Here is a 15,054-nt window from a genome sequence, read left to right as displayed (position 1 = left end):
GTCGTCTTGCAGTATTATGGGTCTGTACCGGCCATAACTGCGCTGCGTAGATCAGTGTCGTCTTGCAGAATTATGGGTCTGTACCGGCCATAACTGCGCTGTGTAGATCAGTGTCGTCTTGCAGTATTATGAGTCTGTACCGGCCATAACTGCGCTGTGTAGATCAGTGTCGTCTTGCAGTATTATGGGTCTGTATCGGCCATAACTGCGCTGTGTAGATCAGTATGGTCTTGCAGTATTATGGGTCTGTATCGGCCATAACTGCGCTGTGTAGATCAGTATGGTCTTGCAGTATTATGGGTCTGTACCGGCCATAACTGCGCTGTGTAGATCAGTATCGTCTTGCAGTATTATGGGTCTGTATCGGCCATAACTGCGCTGTGTAGATCAGTATGGTCTTGCAGTATTATGGGTCTGTACCGGCCATAACTGCGCTGTGTAGATCAGTGTCGTCTTGCAGTATTATGGGTCTGTACCGGCCATAACTGCGCTGTGTAGATCAGTGTCGTCTTGCAGTATTATGGGTCTGTACCGGCCATAACTGCGCTGTGTAGATCAGTGTCGTCTTGCAGTATTATGGATCTGTACCGGCCATAACTGCGCTGTGTAGATCAGTGTCGTCTTGCAGTATTATGGGTCTGTATCGGCCATAACTGCGCTGTGTAGAACAGTATCGTCTTGCAGTATTATGGGTCTGTATCGGCCATAACTGCGCTGTGTAGATCAGTATCGTCTTGCAGTATTATGGGTCTGTACCGGCCATAACTGCGCTGTGTAGATCAGTGTCGTCTTGCAGTATTATGGGTCTGTATCGGCCATAACTGCGCTGTGTAGATCAGTGTCGTCTTGCAGAATTATGGGTCTGTATCGGCCATAACTGCGCTGTGTAGATCAGTGTCGTCTTGCAGTATTATGGGTCTGTACCGGCCATAACTGCGCTGTGTAGATCAGTGTCGTCTTGCAGTATTATGGGTCTGTATCGGCCATAACTGCGCTGTGTAGATCAGTGTCGTCTTGCAGTATTATGGGTCTGTATCGGCCATAACTGCTCTGTGTAGATCAGTATCGTCTTGCAGTATTATCGGTCTGTACCGGCCATAACTGCGCTGTGTAGATCAGTGTCGTCTTGCAGTATTATGGGTCTGTATCGGCCATAACTGCGCTGTGTAGATCAGTGTCGTCTTGCAGTATTATGGGTCTGTACCGGCCATGGCTGCACTGTGTAGATCAGTGTCGTCTTGCAGTATTATGGGTCTGTACCGGCCATAACTGCGCTGTGTAGAACAGTATCGACTTGCAGTATTATGGGTCTGTATCGGCCATAACTGCGCTGTGTAGATCAGTGTCGTCTTGCAGTATTATGGGTCTGTACCGGCCATGGCTGCACTGTGTAGATCAGTGTCGTCTTGCAGTATTATGGATCTGTACCGGCCATAACTGCGCTGTGTAGAACAGTATCGTCTTGCAGTATTATGGGTCTGTATCGGCCATAACTGCGCTGTGTAGATCAGTATGGTCTTGCAGTATTATGGGTCTGTACCGGCCATGGCTGCACTGTGTAGATCAGTGTCGTCTTGCAGTATTATGGATCTGTACCGGCCATAACTGCGCTGTTTAGATCAGTATCGTCTTGCAGTATTATGGGTCTGTACCGGCCATAACTGCGCTGTGTAGATCAGTGTCGTCTTGCAGTATTATGGGTCTGTGTCGGCCATAACTGCGCTGTGTAGATCAGTGTCGTCTTGCAGTATTATGGGTCTGTATCGGCCATAACTGCGCTGTGTAGATCAGTATGGTCTTGCAGTATTATGGGTCTGTACCGGCCATGGCTGCACTGTGTAGATCAGTGTCGTCTTGCAGTATTATGGATCTGTATCGGCCATAACTGCGCTGTGTAGATCAGTGTCGTCTTGCAGTATTATGGGTCTGTATCGGCCATAACTGCGCTGTGTAGATCAGTATCGTCTTGCAGTATTATGGGTCTGTACCGGCCATAACTGCGCTGTGTAGATTAGTATCGTCTTGCAGTATTATGGGTCTGTACCGGCCATAACTGCTCTGTGTAGATCAGTGTCGTCTTGCAGTATTATGGGTCTGTACCGGCCATAACTGCGCTGTGTAGATCAGTGTCGTCTTGCAGTATTATGGGTCTGTACCGGCCATAACTGCTCTGTGTAGATCAGTATCGTCTTGCAGTATTATGGGTCTGTACCGGCCATAACTGCGCTGTGTAGATCAGTGTCGTCTTGCAGTATTATGGGTCTGTACCGGCCATAACTGCGCTGTTTAGATCAGTGTCGTCTTGCAGTATTATGGGTCTGTACCGGCCATAACTGCGCTGTGTAGATCAGTATCGTCTTGCAGTATTATGGGTCTGTACCGGCCATAACTGCGCTGTGTAGATCAGTGTTGTCTTGCAGTATTATGGGTCTGTACCGGCCATAACTGCGCTGTGTAGATCAGTGTCGTCTTGCAGTATTATGGGTCTGTACCGGCCATAACTGCGCTGTGTAGATCAGTGTCGTCTTGCAGTATTATGGGTCTGTACCGGCCATAACTGCTCTTTGTAGATCAGTGTCGTCTTGCAGTATTATGGATCTGTACCGGCCATAACTGCGCTGTGTAGATCAGTGTCGTCTTGCAGTATTATGGGTCTGTACCGGCCATAACTGCGCTGTGTAGATCAGTGTCGTCTTGCAGTATTATGGGTCTGTACCGGCCATAACTGCGCTGTGTAGATCAGTGTCGTCTTGCAGTATTATGGGTCTGTACCGGCCATAACTGCGCTGTGTAGATCAGTGTCGTCTTGCAGTATTATGGGTCTGTACCGACCATAACTGCGCTGTGTAGATCAGTGTCGTCTTGCAGTATTATGGATCTGTACCGGCCATAACTGCGCTGTGTAGATCAGTGTCATCTTGCAGTATTATGGGTCTGTACCTGCCATAACTGCGCTGTGTAGATCAGTGTCGTCTTGCAGTATTATGGATCTGTACCGGCCATAACTGCGCTGTGTAGATCAGTGTCATCTTGCAGTATTATGGGTCTGTATCGGCCATAACTGCGCTGTGTAGAACAGTATCGTCTTGCAGTATTATGGGTCTGTATCGGCCATAACTGCGCTGTGTAGATCAGTATCGTCTTGCAGTATTATGGGTCTGTATCGGCCATAACTGCGCTGTGTAGATCAGTGTCGTCTTGCAGTATTATGGGTCTGTATCGGCCATAACTGCGCTGTGTAGATCAGTATCGTCTTGCAGTATTATGGGTCTGTACCGGCCATAACTGCGCTGTGTAGATCAGTATCGTCTTGCAGTATTATGGGTCTGTTCCGGCCATAACTGCGCTGTGCAGATCAGTGTCGTCTTGCAGTATTATGGGTCTGTACCAGCCATGGCTGCGCTGTGTAGATCAGTGTCGTCTTGCAGTATTATGGGTCTGTACCGGCCATAACTGCGCTGTGTAGATCAGTGTCGTCTTGCAGTATTATGGGTCTGTATCGGCCATAACTGCGCTGTGTAGATCAGTGTCGTCTTGCAGAATTATGGGTCTGTACCGGCCATAACTGCGCTGTGTAGATCAGTGTCGTCTTGCAGTATTATGGGTCTGTACCGGCCATAACTGCGCTGTGTACATCAGTGTCGTCTTGCAGTATTATGGGTCTGTACCGGCCATAACTGCGCTGCGTAGATCAGTGTCGTCTTGCAGAATTATGGGTCTGTACCGGCCATAACTGCGCTGTGTAGATCAGTGTCGTCTTGCAGTATTATGAGTCTGTACCGGCCATAACTGCGCTGTGTAGATCAGTGTCGTCTTGCAGTATTATGGGTCTGTATCGGCCATAACTGCGCTGTGTAGATCAGTATGGTCTTGCAGTATTATGGGTCTGTATCGGCCATAACTGCGCTGTGTAGATCAGTATGGTCTTGCAGTATTATGGGTCTGTACCGGCCATAACTGCGCTGTGTAGATCAGTATCGTCTTGCAGTATTATGGGTCTGTATCGGCCATAACTGCGCTGTGTAGATCAGTATGGTCTTGCAGTATTATGGGTCTGTACCGGCCATAACTGCGCTGTGTAGATCAGTGTCGTCTTGCAGTATTATGGGTCTGTACCGGCCATAACTGCGCTGTGTAGATCAGTGTCGTCTTGCAGTATTATGGGTCTGTACCGGCCATAACTGCGCTGTGTAGATCAGTGTCGTCTTGCAGTATTATGGATCTGTACCGGCCATAACTGCGCTGTGTAGATCAGTGTCGTCTTGCAGTATTATGGGTCTGTATCGGCCATAACTGCGCTGTGTAGAACAGTATCGTCTTGCAGTATTATGGGTCTGTATCGGCCATAACTGCGCTGTGTAGATCAGTATCGTCTTGCAGTATTATGGGTCTGTACCGGCCATAACTGCGCTGTGTAGATCAGTGTCGTCTTGCAGTATTATGGGTCTGTATCGGCCATAACTGCGCTGTGTAGATCAGTGTCGTCTTGCAGAATTATGGGTCTGTATCGGCCATAACTGCGCTGTGTAGATCAGTGTCGTCTTGCAGTATTATGGGTCTGTACCGGCCATAACTGCGCTGTGTAGATCAGTGTCGTCTTGCAGTATTATGGGTCTGTATCGGCCATAACTGCGCTGTGTAGATCAGTGTCGTCTTGCAGTATTATGGGTCTGTATCGGCCATAACTGCTCTGTGTAGATCAGTATCGTCTTGCAGTATTATCGGTCTGTACCGGCCATAACTGCGCTGTGTAGATCAGTGTCGTCTTGCAGTATTATGGGTCTGTATCGGCCATAACTGCGCTGTGTAGATCAGTGTCGTCTTGCAGTATTATGGGTCTGTACCGGCCATGGCTGCACTGTGTAGATCAGTGTCGTCTTGCAGTATTATGGGTCTGTACCGGCCATAACTGCGCTGTGTAGAACAGTATCGACTTGCAGTATTATGGGTCTGTATCGGCCATAACTGCGCTGTGTAGATCAGTGTCGTCTTGCAGTATTATGGGTCTGTACCGGCCATGGCTGCACTGTGTAGATCAGTGTCGTCTTGCAGTATTATGGATCTGTACCGGCCATAACTGCGCTGTGTAGAACAGTATCGTCTTGCAGTATTATGGGTCTGTATCGGCCATAACTGCGCTGTGTAGATCAGTATGGTCTTGCAGTATTATGGGTCTGTACAGGCCATGGCTGCACTGTGTAGATCAGTGTCGTCTTGCAGTATTATGGATCTGTACCGGCCATAACTGCGCTGTTTAGATCAGTATCGTCTTGCAGTATTATGGGTCTGTACCGGCCATAACTGCGCTGTGTAGATCAGTGTCGTCTTGCAGTATTATGGGTCTGTGTCGGCCATAACTGCGCTGTGTAGATCAGTGTCGTCTTGCAGTATTATGGGTCTGTATCGGCCATAACTGCGCTGTGTAGATCAGTATGGTCTTGCAGTATTATGGGTCTGTACCGGCCATGGCTGCACTGTGTAGATCAGTGTCGTCTTGCAGTATTATGGATCTGTATCGGCCATAACTGCGCTGTGTAGATCAGTGTCGTCTTGCAGTATTATGGGTCTGTATCGGCCATAACTGCGCTGTTTAGATCAGTGTCGTCTTGCAGTATTATGGGTCTGTACCGGCCATAACTGCGCTGTGTAGATTAGTATCGTCTTGCAGTATTATGGGTCTGTACCGGCCATAACTGCTCTGTGTAGATCAGTGTCGTCTTGCAGTATTATGGGTCTGTACCGGCCATAACTGCGCTGTGTAGATCAGTGTCGTCTTGCAGTATTATGGGTCTGTACCGGCCATAACTGCTCTGTGTAGATCAGTATCGTCTTGCAGTATTATGGGTCTGTACCGGCCATAACTGCGCTGTGTAGATCAGTGTCGTCTTGCAGTATTATGGGTCTGTACCGGCCATAACTGCGCTGTTTAGATCAGTGTCGTCTTGCAGTATTATGGGTCTGTACCGGCCATAACTGCGCTGTGTAGATCAGTATCGTCTTGCAGTATTATGGGTCTGTACCGGCCATAACTGCGCTGTGTAGATCAGTGTTGTCTTGCAGTATTATGGGTCTGTACCGGCCATAACTGCGCTGTGTAGATCAGTGTCGTCTTGCAGTATTATGGGTCTGTACCGGCCATAACTGCGCTGTGTAGATCAGTGTCGTCTTGCAGTATTATGGGTCTGTACCGGCCATAACTGCTCTTTGTAGATCAGTGTCGTCTTGCAGTATTATGGATCTGTACCGGCCATAACTGCGCTGTGTAGATCAGTGTCGTCTTGCAGTATTATGGGTCTGTACCGGCCATAACTGCGCTGTGTAGATCAGTGTCGTCTTGCAGTATTATGGGTCTGTACCGGCCATAACTGCGCTGTGTAGATCAGTGTCGTCTTGCAGTATTATGGGTCTGTATCGGCCATAACTGCGCTGTGTAGATCAGTATCGTCTTGCAGTATTATGGGTCTGTACCGGCCATAACTGCGCTGTGTAGATCAGTGTCGTCTTGCAGTATTATGGGTCTGTACCGGCCATAACTGCTCTGTGTAGATCAGTGTCGTCTTGCAGTATTATCGGTCTGTACCGGCAATGACTGCCCTATGTTGATCGGTGTCGTTTTTGCCCATTTGCTCCCAGGCGGTATTTATTATGTGGTGAGCAGGAACTCTGCAGCCATGGAATGACAGACGCCATTGTTTGTTCACTTCTGCTCCAGCCTAATTAGCTTCTGAAACACACAGTGGCAGATTTCATCTCCGCTCCTTGACCTGTAAGAAAATTCTGACTAAATTGATGCTGAATGGTAATAATAATCCCTGCAGATATAATCTGTCAATAGGTAAACATTAACCCCTCAGCTACCAGAGTCTGCTCATTTTTACACGCACAGTTGATTAGTAGCCCTTCCTGTTTGATTTTCTGGGCTATATATACATTTATATTCAGTTGTGCTCAAAAGTTTACATACCCCGGCAGAATTTTTCCTTTTTTGTTCTTGTTTCAGAGAATATGAATAATAACAAAAAAACTTTTTCTCCACTCATGGATATTGGTTGGGTGAAGCCATTTATTGTCAAACGACTGTGTTTTCTCTTTTAAAATCTTAATGACAACCAAAAACATCCAAATGACCCTGATCAAAAGTTCACATATCCCAGTTCTTAATACCGTGTATTGCCCCCTCTAACATCAATGACAGCTTGAAGTCTTTTGTGGTAGTTGTGGATGTGGTTCTTTAATTTCTCAGATGGTAAAGCTGCCCATTCTTCTTGGCAAAAAGCTTCCAGTTCCTGTAAATTCCTGGGTTGTCTATCATCAACTAGACAGCCCTGCATCAACTGCTCGCTTGAGATCTTCCCAGAGTGGCTCAATGATATTGAGGTCAGGAGACTGAGATGGCCACTCCAGAACCTTCACTTTGTTCTGCTGTAGCCAATGACAGGTCGACTTGGCCTTGTGTTTTGATCTTTGTCATATGGGTACGTCCCATGCGCAGCTTCCGGGCTGATGAGTGCAAATTTGCCTCCAGTATTTGCTGATAACTTTTACCAAGTTTCCTGTGCCTTTGTAGCTCACACATCCCCAAAACATCAGCGATCCACCGCTGTGCTTTACTGTAGGAATGGTGTTCCTTTCGTCATAGGCCTTGTTGACCTCTCTCCAAATGTAACGTTTATGGTTGTGGCCAAAAAGTTCAATTTTGGTCTCATCACTCCAAATTACCTTGTTCCAGAAGTTTTGAGGCTTGTCTGTGTGCTGTTTGGCGTATTGTAGGAGAGATACTTGTGGCATTTGCGCAGTAATGGCTTTCTTCTGGCGACTCGACCATGCAGCCCATTTTTCTACCTTATTGTGCATCTTGAAACAGCCACACCGCTAGTTTTCAGAGAGTCCTGAATTTCTGCTGATGTTATTTGTGTTTTGTTTTTTTTGCATCCCGAACAATTTTCCTGGCAGTTGTGGCCGAAGTTTTTGTTGGTATACATGACCGTGGTTTGGTTTTTACAGAGCCCCTGATTTTCCATTTGTTTACCACAGTTTGAACTGGCATTACCAATTCCTTGGATATTTTTTTGTATCCCTTTCTTGTGTTATACAGTTCAACTACCTTTTCCTCTAGATGCGTTGACATTTCTTTTGCTTTCCCCATGGCTCACAATCCAGAAACGTCAGTGGCTGGTTGAAAGATGCAAGAGTTTGTCTGGATTCCAGAAACTCACTCAGCTTTTATGCACACACACTGATTACAATCAAACAGGTCACAGGTGAGGAATGGATGTTACCTTTAGTAGCCATTCAAACCCATTTGAGTCAAATTCTGTGCATGCTATCAGGCCAAAATCACCAGGGTATGTGAACTTTTGATCAGGGTCATTTCGATGTTTTTGGTTGTCATTAAGATTTAAAAAGAGAAACCACAGTAGTTTGACAATAAATGGCTTCACCCAACCAATAACCATGAGAGGAGAAAAAGTATTTTTGTTATCTTTCATATTCTCTGAAGCAAGGCCAACAAAGGAAAAATTCTGCCGGGGTATGTAAACTTTTGAGCTCAACTGTATATATATATATATATATATATATACAGTACAGACCAAAAGTTTGGACACACCTTCTCATTTTAAGATTTTTCTGTATTTTCATGACTATGAAAATTGTGCATTCACACTGAAGGCATCAAAACTATGAATTAACACATGTGGAATTATATACTTAACAAAAAAGTGTGAAACTACTGAAAATATGTCTTATATTCTAGGTTCTTCAAAGTAGCCACCTTTTGCTTTGATGACTGCTTTGCACATTTTTGGCATTCTCTTGATGAGCTTCAAGAGGTAGTCACCGGAAATGGTCTTCCAACAATCTTGAAGGAGTTCCCAGAGATGCTTAGCACTTGCTGGCCCTTTTGCCTTCACTCTGAGGTCCAGCTCAGCCCAAACCATTTTGATTGGGTTCAGGTCTGGTGACTATGGAGGCCAGGTCATCTGGCGTAGCACCCCATCACTCTCCTCCTTGGTCAAATAGCCCTTACACAGCCTGGAGGTGTGTTTAGGGTCATTGTCCTGTTGAAAAATAAATGATGGTCCAACTAAACGCAAACCGGATGGAATAGCATGCCGCTGCAACATGCTGTGGTAGCCATGCTGGTTCAGTATGCCTTCAATTTTGAATAAATCCCCAACAGTGTCACCAGCAAAGCACCCCCACACCATCACACCTCCTCCTCCATGCTTCACGATGGGAACCAGGCATGTATAGTCCATCTGTTCACCTTTTCTGCGTCGCACAAAGACACGGTGGTTGGAACCAAAGATCTCAAATTTGGACTCATCAGACCAAAGCACAGATTTCCAATGGTCTAATGTCCATTCCTTGTGTTCTTTAGCCCAAACAAGTCTCTTCTATTTGTTGCCTGTCCTTAGCAGTGGTTTCCTAGCAGCTATTTTACCATGAAGGCCTGCTGCACAAAGTCTCCTCTTAACAGTTGTTGAAGAGATGTGTCTGCTGCTAGAACTCTGTATGGCATTGACCTGGTCTCTAATCTGAGCTGCTGTTAACCTGCGATTTCTGAGGCTGGTGACTTGGATAAACTTATCCTCAGAAGCAGAGGTGACTCTTGGTCTTCCTTTCCTGGGGCGGTCCTCATGTGAGCCAGTTTCTTTGTAGCGCTTGATGGTTTTTGCAACTGCACTTGGGGACACTTTCAAAGTTTGCCCAATTTTTCGGACTGACTGACCTTCATTTCTTAAAGTAATGATGGCCACTCGTTTTTCTTTACTTAGCTGCTTTTTTTTTGCCATAATACAAATTCTAACAGTCTATTCAATAGGACTATCAGCTGTGTATCCACCCGACTTCTGCACAACACAACTGATGGTCCCAACCCCATTTATAAGGCAAGAAATCCCACTTATTAAACCTGACAGGGCACACCTGTGAAGTGAAAAACATTTCTGGTGACTACCTCTTGAAGCTCATCAAGATAATGCCAAGAGTGTGCAAAGCTGTCATCAAAGCAAAAGGTGGCTACTTTGAAGAACCTAGAATATAAGACATATTTTCAGTTGTTTCACACCTTTTTGTTAAGTATATAATTCCACATGTGCTAATTCATAGTTTTGATGCCTTCAGTATGAATGTACAATTTTCAAAGTCATGAAAATACAGAAAAATCTTTAAATGAGAAGGTGTGTCCAAACTTTTGGTCTGTACTGTATATATATATATATATATATATATATATATATATATATATATATATATATATATACAGTATATACAGTCATGGCCAAAAGTTTTGAGAATGACACCAAAATTATATTTTCACATGATCTGCTGGCCTCTGGTTTTTATTAGTGTTTGTCTGATGTTTATATCACATACAGAAATATAATTGCAATCATATTATGAGTACCAATAGGTTATATTGACAGTTAGAATGAGTTCATGCAGCAAGTCAATATTTGCAGTGTTGCCCCTTCTTCTTCAAGACCTCTGTAATTCTCCCTGGCATGCTCTCAATCAACTTTTGGACCAAATCCTGACTGATAGCAGTCCATTCTTGCATAATCAATGCTTGCATTTTGCCAGAATTTGTTGGTTTTTGTTTGTCCACCCGTCTCTTGATGATTGACCACAAGTTCTCAATGGGATTAAGATCTGGGGAGTTTCCAGGCCATGGACCCAAAATCTCTATGTTTTGTTCCATGAGCCATTTAGTTATCACCTTTGCTTTATGGCAAGGTGCTCCATCATGCTGGAAAAGGCATTGTTGGGCGCCAAACTGTTCTTGGACGGTTGGGAGAAGTTGCTCTTGGAGGACATTCTGGTACCATTCTTTATTCATGGCTGTGTTTTTAGGCAAGACTGTGAGTGAGCCGATTCCCTTGGCTGAGAAGCAACCCCACACATGAATGGTTTCAGGATGCTTTACAGTTGGCATGAGACAAGACTGGTGGTAGCGCTCACCTCTTCTTCTCCGAATAAGCTGTTTTCCAGATGTCCCAAACAATCGAAAAGGGGATTCATCAGAGAAAATGACTTTGCCCCAGTCCTCAGCAGTCCACTCCCTGTACCTTTTGCAGATTATCAGTCGGTCCCTGATGTTTTTTCTGTAGAGAAGTGGCTTCTTTACTGCCCTCCTTGAAACCAGCCCTTGCTCAAAGAGTCTCCGCCTCACAGTGCGTGCAGAAGCACTCACACCAGCCTGCTGCCATTCCTGAGCAAGCTCGGCACTGCTGGTAGTCCGATCCCGCAGCTGAAACAGTTTTAAGATACGGTCCTGGCGCTTGCTGGTCTTTCTTGGGCGCCCTGGAGCCTTTTTGACAACAATGGAAGCTCTCTCCTTGAAGTTCTTGATGATGCGATAGATTGTTGACTGGGGTGCAATCTTTGTAGCTGCGATACTCTTCCCTGTTAGGCCATTTTTGTGCAGTGCAATGATGGCTGCACGTGTTTCTTTAGAGATAACCATGGTTAACTGAAGAGAAACAATGATACCAAGAACCAGCCTCCTTTTAAAGTGTCCAGTGATGTCATTCTTACTTAATCATGACTGATTGATCGCCAGCCCTGTCCTCATCAACACCCACACCTGTGTTAATGGATCAATCACTAAAACGATGTTAGCTGCTCCTTTTAAGGCAGGACTGCAATGATGTTGAAATGTGTTTTGGGGGTTAAAGTTCATTTTCTGGGCAAATATTGACTTTGCAAGTACAGTAATTGCTGTTAAGCTGATCACTCTTTGACATTCAGGAGTATATGCAAATTGCCATTACAAAAAATGAAGCAGTAAACTTTGGAAAAATTACTATTTGTCTCATTCTCAATACTTTTGGCCATGACTGTACACACATATACATACACTGCTCAAAAAAATAAAGGGAAAACTTAAACAACAGAATATAACTCCAAGTAAATCAAACTTCTGTGAAATCAAACTGTCCACATAGGAAGCAACACTGATTGACAATCAATTTCACATGCTGTTGTGCAAATGGAATAGACAATAGATGGAAATTATTGGCAATTATCAAGACACACTCAATAAAGGAGTGGTTCTGCAGGTGGGGACCACAGACCACATCTCAGTACCAATGCTTTCTGGCTGATGTTTTGGTCACTTTTGAATGTTGGTTGTGATAGCATGAGACGGACTCTACAACCCACAGAAGTTGCTCAGGTAGTGCAGCTCATCCAGGATGACACATCAATGCGAGCTGTGGCAAGAAGGTTTGCTGTGTCTGTCAGCGTAGTGTCCAGAGGCTGGAGGCGCTACCAGGAGACTGGCAAGTACACCAGGAGACGTGGAGGGGGCCGTAGGAGGGCAACAACCCAGCAGCTGGACCGCTACCTCCTTCTTTGTGCAAGGAGGAACAGGAGGAGCGCTGCCAGAGCACTGCAAAATGACCTCCAGCAGGCCACAAATGTGCATGTGTCTGCACAAACGGTTAGAAACCGACTCCATGAGGGTGGTATGAGGGCCCGACGTCCACAGATGGGGGTTGTGCTCACAGCCCAACACTGTGCAAGATGCTTTGCATTTGCCACAGAATACCAGGATTGGCAAAGTTGCCACTGGCGCCCTGTCCTCTTCACAGATGAAAGCAGGTTCACACTGAGCACATGTGACAGACGTGACAGAGTGATCTGCTGCCTGCAACATCCTTCAGCATGACCGGTTTGGCAGTGGGTCAGTAATGGTGTGGGGTGGCATTTCTTTGGAGGGCCGCACAGCCCTCCTTGTGCTAGCCAGAGGTAGCCTGACTGCCATTAGGTACCGACATGAGATCCTCAGACCCCTTGTGAGACCATATGCTGGTGCGGTTGGCCCTAGGTTCCTCCTAATGCTGGACAATGCCAGACCTCATGTGGCTGGAGTGTGTCAGCAGTTCCTGCAAGATGAAGGCATTGAAGCTATGGACTGGCCCTCCCGTTCCCCAGACCTGAATCCGATTGAACACATCTGGGACGTCATGTCTCGCTCCATCCACCAACCACAGACTGCACCACATTCACCACAGACTGTCCAGGAGTTGGCGGATGCTTTAGTCCTGGTCTGGGAGGAGATCCCACAGGAGACCATCCGCAACCTCATCAGGAGCATGCCCAGGCGTTGTAGGGAGGTCATACAGGCACGTGGAGGCCACACACAATACTGAGCCTCATTTTGTCTTGTTTTAAGGACATTACATCAAAGTTGGATCAGCCTGTAGTGTGTTTTTCCACTTTCATTTTGGGGGTGACTACAAATCCAGGCCTCCATTGGTTAATAAATGTCAATGTATTGAAATCATAAATTACAGCTGGTGATGAAGGTTTAATACAAGTAAATGAGAATAGAAAATAAACTGTAGGTATAGATGTCCAAATTATACATACACCTCAATATAATAGAAAGCATATTAACCAACCCTGGTGGAAGAGGAGAATTAAAGATAACCTGTCATGTCCTAGCTACTATCTACACTGCCCCCACTGCTTTGATAGTGATGCAATGTGCATCACTAACAAGCTTTTTTCATTAAAATTGGTGGTAGTATAATGATTTTATAACCTTTTATGTACTTATATCCTACCTGCTCATTTTAAGTCATAGGGGTGTGATTCTACTATTCAGTCAGGGGCGGCGCTACATTCAGCCACTGCTGGTGCCCCCCCACGTATTTGAGTATTGCTCCCTGCAAGCGCTGATATTATTGGGGTGCTTGCGTATTTCCACATGTCCGGCCGCTGGTCCAGTGCCTGCGCAGTGAGGCTGAGTGATTACCAGCTTCACTGTGCACACGCTATGTCCCCGCGCGTGCGCAGTGAGGCTGTGTAGCTTACAGCTTCACTGCGCATGCACTATGACCCTCTGTTCCCCGCGTGTGCGCAGTGAGGCTGGTAATCGCACAGCCTCACTGCGCAGGCGTGGGACCAGCGGCCGGACATGTAGAAATGCGCAAGCGCCCCAGTAATATCAGTACTTGCCTGGAGCAATACTCAAATATGTGGGTGGCGACAGCAGTAACTGAATGCTGCGCCAGCCCCTGACTGAATAGCAGAATCACGTCCCTATGACTGAAAATGAGCAGGTAGGATATAAGTACATAAAAGGTTATAAAATCATTATACTACGACCAATTTTAATGAAAAAAGCCTTTGATCATCCGTTTACCTAGCCCCTTTGTCTCGATCCTCTACCTCCCCGGAATTCTGACCTCGGACTGTGACCTGTTTACTCCTTAGTCTTGCCACTCTGTTTATGACAAATTCTCGTAGTATTTGACCCCGGACCTCTTGACTCCCCTGCCTCATGGCTTGTCCATGAGAAGTGACGTTTACAAGCGTCACAGCTGGGCATGGATGTATTTCTCATAAAGAAAAGACTTCCGTCTTACCACCCTACTGCACAAACCAGACATATGAAGAATATGGGAGGTTGTTGTCACATGCAGTACACAACCAGTACTTAACAGAAATTCATGCAGCTCCTTTAATGTTGCTGTAAGCCTCTTGTTAGCTTCCCGGACCAATTTTCTTGCTGTTCTGTCACCAATTTTTGAGTGATGTCTAGTTCTAGGTACTTAAAGTAGAAAACTGACCCGCAATTCTATTGGTGTGAACACATACCTGCTGCAAAAAGCTGCAAATACCATATAATGGGAAAGCAGCGGCATTATATTGTGTTAGAAGTCAAAATACACTAATACATAGGAAATATTGAATCTAGACTGATTTGTCACTTAATGAAATATACTTTCAAAATGAAGGTTTTTAGCGCATAATTTGGCCAATTCATGTGTGCCCATCAACCACGACTAGGTAACCTCCGTATGATGGGTAACTACGCTACCACTGGATATGTCACTCTTGGGCTGTAAGCCTGTATGGACAATATGTCTCTGCTTAGGCTTTATACCTACAATGTATGGGCTGGTAAAGCTAGTTAAAACCACCTGTGAATAAGTAGAAGGAATAAGTGGGAGGGATGCATGGTCCGAAATTATGCGCTAAAACCCTTCATTTTGTAAGTATATTTCATTAAGTGACAAATCAGTCTAGATTCAATAT

The 15,054-nt window shown here is 45.6% G+C and overlaps 1 protein-coding gene across 3 annotated transcripts in view; it reads left to right on the top strand.

The window, feature by feature from the left end:
* Positions 1-15,054, top strand: part of ATP8A2 (ATPase phospholipid transporting 8A2) — a 999,149-nt gene that overhangs the window by 192,227 nt on the left and 791,868 nt on the right. The gene's annotated exons all lie outside the window — the stretch shown is intronic.

The sequence above is a fragment of the Phyllobates terribilis genome, unplaced genomic scaffold (assembly GCF_046119375.1).
Source record: "Phyllobates terribilis strain yellow unplaced genomic scaffold, ASM4611937v1 Scaffold_2__4_contigs__length_985480577, whole genome shotgun sequence".
Lineage (NCBI taxonomy): Eukaryota > Metazoa > Chordata > Amphibia > Anura > Dendrobatidae > Phyllobates > Phyllobates terribilis.
The sequence above is the reverse complement of the archived record's forward strand: the minus strand, read 5'-3'. Positions and strand labels throughout refer to the sequence as shown.